Source organism: Marmota marmota, unplaced genomic scaffold (genome assembly GCF_001458135.2).
Source record: "Marmota marmota marmota unplaced genomic scaffold, marMar, whole genome shotgun sequence".
NCBI classification, from domain to species: Eukaryota; Metazoa; Chordata; class Mammalia; order Rodentia; family Sciuridae; genus Marmota; species Marmota marmota.
The window spans coordinates 20,284,582-20,295,971 of NW_026000142.1; the positions used below are offsets into that span (position 1 = coordinate 20,284,582).

The 11,390-nt window shown below is 35.8% G+C and overlaps 1 protein-coding gene across 3 annotated transcripts in view; it reads right to left on the reverse strand.

The window, feature by feature from the left end:
* The window catches only part of Grm8 (glutamate metabotropic receptor 8), a 770,925-nt gene that overhangs the window by 53,674 nt on the left and 705,861 nt on the right, over positions 1-11,390 (reverse strand). The gene's annotated exons all lie outside the window — the stretch shown is intronic.

Below are 11,390 nucleotides of genomic sequence, written 5' to 3' on the forward strand. Positions count from 1 at the left end.
GGTCGAAGAGCATGAGAAGAAGATTAACATTAAATAGGGATGAGAGATGGGAGGGAAAGGGAGAGAGAAGGGAAATTGCATGGAAATGGAAGGAGACCCTCAGAGTTATACAAAAGTAGATACAAGAGGAAGTGAGGTGAAAGGGAAAAATAATACAAGGGGGACAAATGAATGTCAGTAGAGGGGGCAGAGAGAGAAGAGGGGAGGGGAGGGGAGGGGAGGGGGGATAGTAGAGGATAGGAAAGGCAGCAGAACACAACAGACACTAGTATGGCAATATGTAATTCAATGGATGTGTAACTGATGTGATTCTGCAATCTGTATTTGGGGTAAAAATGGGAGCTCATAACCCACTTGAATCAAAGTGTGAAATATGATATATCAAGAATTATGTAATGTTTTGAACAGCCAACAATAAAAAATTAAAAAAAAAGAATATCATGACATGAATACCAATGCATTTCTATCTTGTGACTAGACATACATCATCTTTTGAAAGTCCCTGGGAAAACAAATGTAGATCTTTCCTTCTTGGGAAAATTCATAAGAGATTTATTCAGAATTGAGACTTGTTATCTTTTCAGGTTATGAAGCTATTTTCTCTCAACCACCCTGTACAAATTTGGATCTCTTGAAATCCACCCTTCTATGTGCTCTGGTTTGTGATGATGGGGCAGGGTCCCTACAAGCAATGTTTCTTCTTTAAAATGTTTCGTTCATGTTTTATTTTATTTTTAATTGAATGGTGATAATTTTATACATGTACTAGGTGATCTATACAAGTATGATCAAATCGGGCTAATTAGCATGTTTATCACCTCAAATCTATATTGTTTTCTGATGAGAACATTTAAAATCCACTCATCTATTTTGAAACATATACTACCATATTATTAAGTATAGTCACCTTGTTCAATAGAACACCAGAACCTACTCCTCTCATCTGGCTGAAACCTTGTAGCCTTTGACCTATACCTTCCCTCTGTCTATCCACTCACTACTCCCATCTTTTCATAATTGCCATTCTATTAATTCCACTACCAGTTCCACTTTTTCAGATTCTACAAATATAATTCTTGTTTAGCTGGATTTCTAATTTGTTCTATGAATAGAACCTACTACAGGGAGGTGGAGGACAAGAAGAGAAGAAAAGGGACACCCTTTCCTGAAAGTCGCCCAGCAAAGACACTTACCCCAACCACAACACGTGGTTTTGGTCTCCCATTCCTGTTGTTACTTTTAGAGGAGCATCATGTAGCCCATGATAAATACAAGACATCATTAGTCCTCTTCAGAGGACTGAGCTCTCAGGCCAGTACACCCTTCTCCAAGTTCCTCAAGTACCACGAGCAGCTAGATCCCCTAGCTCCTAATAGCCTTGAGTCCCAGTATTAACAAGAATCCCACAGCACAGCAAAACCTTTCCACCCCTGCACATGGAGTCTCATCCTAAATCCTCAGGGCCTCTTCTCCCATCTTCAAGGTTCTGATAGGCCCAGTGTTTCCCCTTAATTTCCCCTGCCCCTGTGAATAGACTCTGCTTCATGAATTTACTACTGCAGTACTTCCCTTTTACTTTTTATTGTTGCAACACTTTCTTATCCCATTCTCATTTTAAAATTTTATCTAATATCTACTGCAAAAATTTAATATCTACTATTTTCCTGAATCAAACTGAACACAGTATGCATGTATAAAAAGCCCTTTATATAATAATCTGACAAAACAATGGGACAAATTAACTTTGCCTTGTTCCATATCTACGAGTATTTTTGGTTTGTTTCTTTAAATGGAATGGAACCTATCCCTAAAGTTGCTATCTTTAAAAACAGGCTTCTTTACATCTAGGAACTCTGGCATCTGAATTTCATGTCTTTCATTTCTCATTTTGAACTTTTTTTATTGAAGCGGAAAATAAATACCAAAACATGTATTAATCTTGGGTTTATAGCACATTCTTATATATGTACACATGCAGATCAAGATATAGCTCATTTTCATCACTAGAACCTTCATATTTCATAAGAATCCTCAACAGCAGATGGTTCTTTGGAGGCAAAGAAGAGAAGAAATTCATGTTAATGTCCATGAAAGAGCATCTGATATTTGGTGATGTCAATATAAGGTTAATATTTGCATCATTTTATATTAAAATTAGCAGACATCACTGATTTTCTATCCCCTCATTAAGTTAAACAATTTTGTTCCTTTTTTATAGCCCTGGCATTTAATTAGGTACACTAAAATGTATTATTAGGGGAAAGCATGAAATAACGCACATTCATTTATTTAGGAAAGACATAAAATTCCTCTTTTGAGCCAAGTATCATGCTAAATATTAAGTATATCAAGATGAATCAAGCAGAATCCTTGAACTGAATATGACTTCAGTGGAGTGGGAAATACATACACATAAAGGGCAGTGGAAATTAACTTTGGTCAGGATAAGAAGAAGAAGAAAAGGAACAAAGAATTTCTGAGGCTACAGGTACAGTGTTTTCCAGGTAAAAATAATAGAGAATATGTCTTTCAGAGAAAGCACACTGAAAAGCAGTAAAAGTTTAGGTTGTCTGAAGCCTAAGGAGGTTGTGTCTGAAGAGAAATGGTATGTTTTAAGAATTTGGGCTCTTCAGAAATCCATGAAGGTTTTTAATCTAAAAGATCTCCTTTTCTTCTTCTCCTTCTTCCTTTACTACTTTTTAAAATTTTTCTATTTATATATGACAGTGGAATGCATTACAATTCTTATTACACATATAGAGCACAATGTTTCATATCACTAGTTGTATACCAAGTATATTTACACCAATTCATGTCTTCATACATGTACTTTGGATAATAATGTTCATCACATTCCACTATTATTTATAACCCCATGTCCCCTCCCTTCCCCTGCAACCCCTCTAGCTCAGTTGGTAGAGTGCTTGCCTTGCATATATAAGGCCCTAAATTCAATCCCTAGCACCACAGAAAAAATAAATTAAATTAAATGAAATGAAAAAATTACCTTTCCTACTTTTCTTCTATCTATCTACCTATCTACCTACCTACCTACTTATCTCCTTCCCTTTTATCTTTAGGAAGAATCACTGAATGGAAAAACTGACAGACTTTAGAGGCAGAGGTAGTTAGCAGTTAGGAGACTGATACAAAATTTTCGCCAATTTAAGTGAGAGAAAACGAACCCTTGAACTACTTGGAGGTGATTGCATTGAAGAAATAAGGGCAGTTTGACGAGAATTCTGGAGAAATTTGGAACTCAGAGATTTTGGTGACAGAACACACATGGGAAATGAGAGGAATCAAAACCCCGTTGGGGGCATGGTTATCAGGGACTAGAATCTGAAGGAAAAGCCATGGTTTCCATTTCTGACTTGTTCTCCTTGAAATACCCTCCAGATAAAAGAGCCGAATGTTCAGTACCAACTAGAGCCTTGTGCTGAAAGGTCAAAGGCCAGCCTGGGCAACATAGTGAGACCCTCCCCATCTCAAAAAACAAGGAAGGAAAGGAGGAAGGAAGGAAATGAATAAATGATAGGTTTGAGAAACAACAGTAAGAAGAAATATAATTAATGAAAAACACGCAGTTCAAATACTCAGCAAGTTAATGTGTAAAAGAATAGAATAGTTTTTGGCACAAAATAAGTGTAAATAAACATAACCAATTATTATAAGCATACACATAGCCTCTGCTGGTCATATGATATCTTCCTTATATAGCTATTAAGGCATTATAAATATGACTCATGAACTACTGTATCAACCCAAAAGGGATTCAACTTAATTTTATTTGCTCTGCAGCAAATTACCATTGTATAAATGATGGCATATTTTGTAAACCATTCAGCTCTGTTTTGTCTGTTATGCTCTGCTAGTCTTTGTTGGTCAAATCATAATATTTAATTTTTCTGGCCCTTTAAAAATAAATCACATATGGGCTGGAGATATAGTTCAGTTGGTAGAGTGCTTGCCTCAAAAACACAAGGCCCTGGGTTAAATCCCCAGCACCACAAAAATGAATGAATGAATGAATGAATGAATAATAAATCATATAGTACCATACTTTATTCTTATAATTCATTTTAAGTGCCTTCTATTGTGTTTATACCTAACTAGTAATAATACACTTTTTTTGAATAGCGGTGAGACTTTGTACTTATATCACATACTTTATGAATGACTATCCAAAAGTTCTACATGGATCAATTATTTTTAAGTGAAGGGACAGTTACAAAACCAAATGCTAGCATTTCCCTTCTGCAGATTTTTTGAAATGGTTCTGTGAGTATAGCCCAGAGATAGGACATATGTCTTGCATTCATTCAATACCCAGCAACACCAAAAACATTGAAAAGTAAAAATAAATAAAAATGAGTACAGAGTTGGAAAATGGTTTTTGAAAACTCATAGAAGAGATGAAGGAGCATGGCTTCATTATGGAAGAGTGTTGAAACATTAGCTATCCAGGAATCTACTTTCCATAGCCATCATATTTCCAGAATGTTCAGACAATAGTTGGTGGAGGAAGTAAAAGTATTCGTCACATATCAGACTACCCATATGATCGCAGTGGAGAAGAACTGAAACTCCAAAAGTGACACTTGCTGCACTAGCATTCGTTAAACATGTGGAGCCTAATAAGTGTGGGGGAGTGGCAGTCAGATGGTGGGGGGTGCAACCATAAGGAAAAGGAGGGAATGCTGATAAAGAAACAGCAGTGGTAGAGAAGAGATTTGTTAGAAACAACAAGAAATAAAGATTAAATAAAAGAGTAAGTGCTTGTCATCCGAGGACTTGGATAACTTTGGACCAGGTTAAATCAGGTTGGACAAGTTCAAAAGATCTAGTAAACTCATCAGGAGACCCAAATCCCAAGTCAGAGAGCAGGTTCAGGCAAGCTGCAGTTGGTGTCTGAGAATATGACAATCAATGAAAGGAGAATGTGTGTCAGTGGTGTACAGAAGAACTGATAGCAGGCTTGAGCAGGCCAACTGTCAGAAGTATGGATTTTAATCAGCCAGGAGGACTTGGGTGCAGCAGCAGGGTGCCTGTTACAGGAAGGATCAATGCCTGGCAAATCCAGGTGCTCATAAAGTGTTTACAGGGGTTGATGACTAGATTTGATTTACTTTTAGAGCAAGACCAGCAGCCAGGCTGGATTGATTACAGTTACCATTTGACCTGTTGGGATTAGTTATGAACTCTTTGTCTTAATGGAGAAGAACCTGCTATTAGAAGAGTGCCTGTACATATTTTGGCAGCAGGGGCTAGGACTGTTTCTTCCAAGAATGAAAAAATAAAATGTATTTATAATTTGATGATTACTTGGGAATGGGAGAAAATGGAAAACAGCTACCTGTCCTTATGCTATTGCAGTGAGAGGCATAGGCTATCCCTACAGCAACAAACCAAATAATGACCAAGTTCTGTTGCCTATGTGAAAGTTTGCCAAGGAAGTGCAATCAAACCCAGTGGAGTTTAGAAGCCTTCTTACAAGATCTGTTTGCAGAGGGGGAGGGGAGAGAAGTATCCAAAAGTATCTGCTGAAAGCATGAGAGATAGCCCAAATGTTTCTGTTTAATACACAAATGAACATAATAGCATATGCAAAAAATAGCAATTTTTAAAAGTAAATATTTGTTCTTGCCTTGAAAAGAAAATTTGGTGAAATACTGACGGAAAAAGAAAACATTGATTTGGGTACTAAGACCGCTTTAGTAAAACTCTTTGCAATTCCTTGTGTTTTAAAATGATGATAGTAATCCAAAATAGAGCTTTGGATTCTTATGCTTTATGAGTTACTCTTTGTAAATGATTTGAGAGTGCTTTTATCTCCAGCTTACTACTTAGTTAATACATTTTAAATATTAGAGACATAAAAATGCTGCTGACTGACTGCATATAAAAGATAATTTGGACTATCTAACATGGGCATAGAGTTAGAAGAGTAGGTGTAATTGCTAAACACAACACAGAGAACATATGGATGGGATCTCTCTATCTGTTGCTCTGGGAACAGTCTCTGGCCTCACATTCTGGATATTTCCAGTGGTGCTGTCAAGCAAAAACCTTTCCAATCATTAAACACAGCAATGATCTTAGATTCCATACCTTGCCTTCTTGTGTGTATGTTGTTTATTGATTTGGTACCAGGGGTTGAACTCAGGGCCAAAACCCTCTGAGCCACATCCCCAGCCCTATTTTTGTATTTTTATTAGAGACAGGGTCTCACTGAGTCGTTTAGTGTTTCACTAAGTTGCTAAGGGTTGCTTTGAACTCGCGATCCTTCTGCCTCAACTTCCCAAGCAGCTGGGATTACAGACATGAACCAATGTGCAAAGCTTTCATAACTTGCATTCTTTTTTGTTTGTTTTTAGTTGTAAATGGAGTAGCTTCTGACTTTCGTTCTTCTGAGTTCCCTTTATTTATTTATTTATATGCAGTGCTGAGGATCCAACCCAGGGCCTCATGCATGCCAGGCAAGTGCTCTACCACTGAACCACAACTCCAGCCCCGTAACTTGCATTCTTATGGAAATTAGGATTGGTTAAAATTTAGGGAAGGAAACTGAAGTAGGATGAATCAGAGTAATTCCCAAAAATGGAGGCATCATTTAATTTCTCTTTCTGCTGGGGTTGCTAAACTGAATAATGACAAAGTTCTGTTGCCTATGTGAAAGTCTGCCAAGAAAGTGCAATCAAACCCAGTGGAGTTTCGAAGTGTGGGATTATAAACCTTCATCCTCCCCTTTCACAAAGAAGCACATCTGTATCTGAAGGAAGGTGAATGAGGATAAAGAAAGTCAGAATTCAAGAAAGAGAATGAATCAGAGCCCACAAGGGAAGATGAAAGTGTGCATCTCTGGAAAAGCCTGAATAGAAACTAAAATTTAAGAAAGCAAAGATAATTATGAATGTAATACATTCCACTATTGTCATATATGCAATAAATTTCAAAAATAAATAAAGATATAAAATTTAAAAAAAGAAAGAAAGCAAAGATGTCAACCAAATTACATGTGTTTTACAAGTGGTAGTTTAGAATATGAACATGGGCATAGGGAACAGTTAACAAATCATGATATTTAGCATTTTGGGTTGGAGAAGAATTTTTTTAGCAAGTAGATATGGTGATAATTTGTCAATAAATATTCAAATTCTGGCATATTTTCACACTAGGGTTTAAAATATTTTACCTTAATAGGTATTTCAGAAATATGTAATATATACTCTATTGGGAAAATTTTTAAAAGAGCATAAGTATTTAGAAACTGTTGTAAAGTTAACCATCATGGAAGAGTTCCACTCAACATACAGTGTGTGTGATAGGGCCACTATCCCCAGGCCCAATGTAGGAGGGAGACATGTGACCAGATCAGACAAGGGACATGTGCACATGAGTGGCATATGTCACCACTAGACTGAAGCATTCAGGAGCCAGTGCTTGATGCTCCAGCTCTAAGCTGTCATCTTCCAGGTGGAAACATTTTTGGTTGCTGTGTGACCACATAAATGACAGTGGCTCTGGAGGGCACCTAACTCACGGAAAGCTTTGCATGAATGGAAAATAATCATCTGGTCTCATGAGACACAAGAGATTAAAGGGTTATTTTGTCAACACAATATCACAGTCTCTGCCTTCACTAGTATTTATTTTTCTTTTCATTTTTTTTTTACAAAGTTTAGTTTGGTGACATTTGTGTAAGCAATTTTCAAAAAATAAAGTCCCTAAACTTTTCATATGAGTAACATTTTGGATATGCAAATGTGATTTGTGAGAATTCTATTTTCAAGGAATCATATAGCTCCTTATAATTATCAAATGTTTCACAATTAATTAATCATCAAACTATGAATATTATATTAATGAGATACAGCTTTATTAAATTTAAAATAAAACATTTTAACATTCTAAGTTTCTGACTCTCACATTAATTTGGTAGTATAAATCAAGATTCTTCTTCCTTCACTTTTTAACTACTTATTTTTTCCTATTCACTACATTTGTAATGATGATATATATGTATAGTATCAGTGTACTGATGAATTTTCAGTTGACTGTCTTAGATTTTTATGTCTCAATAAACACACAAAACATTACATATGTAATCAATTTGTCAATTATTTTCCAATTATTATGTTGAAATCACATTAGTAATAAAAATAATCTATGGAGTCAATTGATTGTCCCTGATTTAATTTTATCCAAATATTTTATAATGTTATTCAAGAGAAATGGTTGTGTGATAGAAATTTCACAGACAAAAAAAGGGATGTCATGCAAATAGAAGGGATAGCAATGGAGTAGAGGATGGGGCTTGAGGGGGACAAGGAAGGATGCAACAGGAGAGAAGCTGCAGAAGGAAATTGACCAGATTATGCCACGTGTGTGTGAACATATCGCAATGAACTTTATTTTTATGTGTAGGTATAAGGTACCCAATGACAAAAAAATAATAATAAAAGAAAAACCTATAAAATATAGGACGTTATCAAGGAGAGGGAAGAGTGAGAGGAAGAGGAAGTACTGTGGGTTGAAATGGAGCAAATTATGTTATATGCATTTAAGAATATATGAAAATGAACTCCACTGTTAGGTGTGACTATAATACACTTATACAAATATCTTTTAAAAGGAATCTGGAAAAGTCTTCTTGCCCACTAATTTCTAAATAATCAAGTCTTTATTACAAACTATAGTGCAAAATAAATATCAAATTCACAAGCTACCAAGCAGTGATAACAGGTAGTGGAGTCAATTATGAGGTTCTTTCATACCAAGAAGAAAAAATGAAGGTCTTCAGTTGTGCAGGTGGAATCATTTTTCAGTTTCAGTGTCCACAATGGAGTAATGAACGGGAGAAGCAACTCGTCACCAATTAGGCTGTGGGTTGATGGATGCAAGCAAACCTGTTCCAGGACTGAAATGATGTGTTGTGTGAGCAGACTGCACAGATGTATGAACCCAAGACCATTCTTCTCTCCTCCTATACTCACCAAATTTCCCTTAGTGTACTCCTTATTAATTGTGGAAGGTTAATAATTAATCTACATGTCAGTTAACAAGAACATTGATAAGAGTGCTTCAAATTTAATACCTTCAGCATCTGCTTGAATACACAATCAGACCTCAGGTCTTTCATGGGAGTTGCACAGAATGTATAGATAGATAGTTTTTCCTAATCATACAACCCCCCAGCCTAAACATGTCCAGTTCAGACAGGTGATAGCCTGGAAACCCCACTGTATGTGGGAGAGGAAAAAGTGTTGCCCAAACTATTGAGCAGGAAAAGGCTAACTTCTATCTCTGCAAACTGATTGTATCCATACATAAATGAAATTGATAAAGTCAAACAAGGAAAAATTAAGAAAGCAAAGCTAAGACTTCATCTATGTGTCACCTGCTTCACTTCATTTTTTTCTTTAGATTTTAATCTGTCATGTTAAACAACTTACTGGTGTTTAGTTGACAAATAAAAATTTTACATATTTTATATGGGCAATTGATGCTTTGATATATACTGACATTATAAAATTATCACCATAATCAAGTTAATTAATAAATCCATCACCTCACACAGTTACTATTTTCATGGTGAAAACATTTACGATCTACACTTAGTACATTCTAAGATCAAGGTGCCAATATTTTATGAAGACCCTCTTGCAACATCACAGAAGGCAGAAGGCAGAAGAGGAGAGAAAACCATCTCCCAAATACTTTTGCATAATAATATTAACCCATTAATGAGAATGGAGACATCATAACCTCTACATCTTCCATTTGGCCCCACCTCTCAATACCATTATGTTGGCAATTAAATTTTGACATGAGTTTTCGATGAGATAAACATTCAAATCATAGTAATTAAAAATGAATGAGATTAGTTTTACTGCAATTAAATTACTTTAATTACAGTTTTCAGTAATGTTTAGGCAGAAGTTTGTTTCAATGGATGCAATAAATGTGTTATTAATGATCCTTCTGAACAATTTAGACTCATGATTATCAAGTGCAGCCATTAACTAAGAGTTGACAGGTAAGTTGGTTAAGTCAAGTGGATTGCCTCTCAAACAAATGATCCAATATGTCTTCTGAAGAATGGATGATGTATATAAAGAATAGCTTAAAAGATATTTACAACCCTAGAATGACATGAAATATATGAAGCTCTGTCCCTCTGCACAAATCTAGACAGTTGGCAAATACACATCAGACAATAATTGTATTGGCCAGAACCAACATGATAATATAAGGAGGGCATCAATGAAGGGGCCCTACACAGACCTGACCAAGTGTGGGATATCTCTCTGTAACACACCAGGATGTGATAGCTTAAACCTATTAAATGCTACTGAATTCCTAACTATTTTAGGGGACTAGGGGACAAATGAGGATCATAGATTACGGAAACATTCAGAACTCTTAAGACAGTGATGGGAAAATTCATATTTTGGAATAAAAGTTTTTCAGGATCTTTTGTTTGAATGTATGCTTAAATATTGGAATAGGTAATCCCTGTAAGGGAATAGTTGTATGCATAGATAATGTCATATAATGGCATTTTGATTTTGGCAATGTGGCTTATGATACCAGAAAGATGGACCCTTGAGGGGACAAAGTACATTATTCCGTGGGATTCAGAAAGTATATACTTATTCAAAGAATAGTTGATGTGCTTACATTAATTTAAACTGACATGGGAAGATGGAAAAAACCCACATCAAGTTGTGAAATAAATTGCAAATTGCATATATTATGAAGATGAATGCAGTGTAGAAACTACAATATAACAAATTAATAATAAAATAAGTATTATTACCATTCATTGAATGCTGACTATTTCTCTGGCACTTGAAAGATGTCTGATTCCATGCTTCAATATCCCTTTGATGTAGGTAATTATTATGTCTATTACACAGATTTTTAAAAAATGGGATTTCATTGATTTAAACCTTACTATAAATCTCAGGGCTAGCAACTAGTAGAGATCTCATGTGAAATCAGGATCATATAACTACACAGTTCCCCATGGTCTTTAAAGATTTAAGGAGAAAACAGTGGGGGAAAAAAGGAGACATAAATTCTACATGACTTCAGACACTTCTATTCATAGGACACAGGTACTAAACATAATGAAATTGTGATGATGATACAGGTGAGAAATAGAACATCACAGGAACAAAAACGACTTGGAAAAATGGAACAATTATTCACACTTTACCAGTAGGGTAATATTAGGACAGAAACCTTTAAAACAAATGTGACTCAGTGGCTCAGAAACTTGCCTAGCATGATAGGGGCTTGGGTTCCATCACCAGGACTGTAATGAAAACAATCTCTCTCTCTCTCTCTCTCTCTCTCTCTCTCTCTCTCTCTCTCTCTCTCTC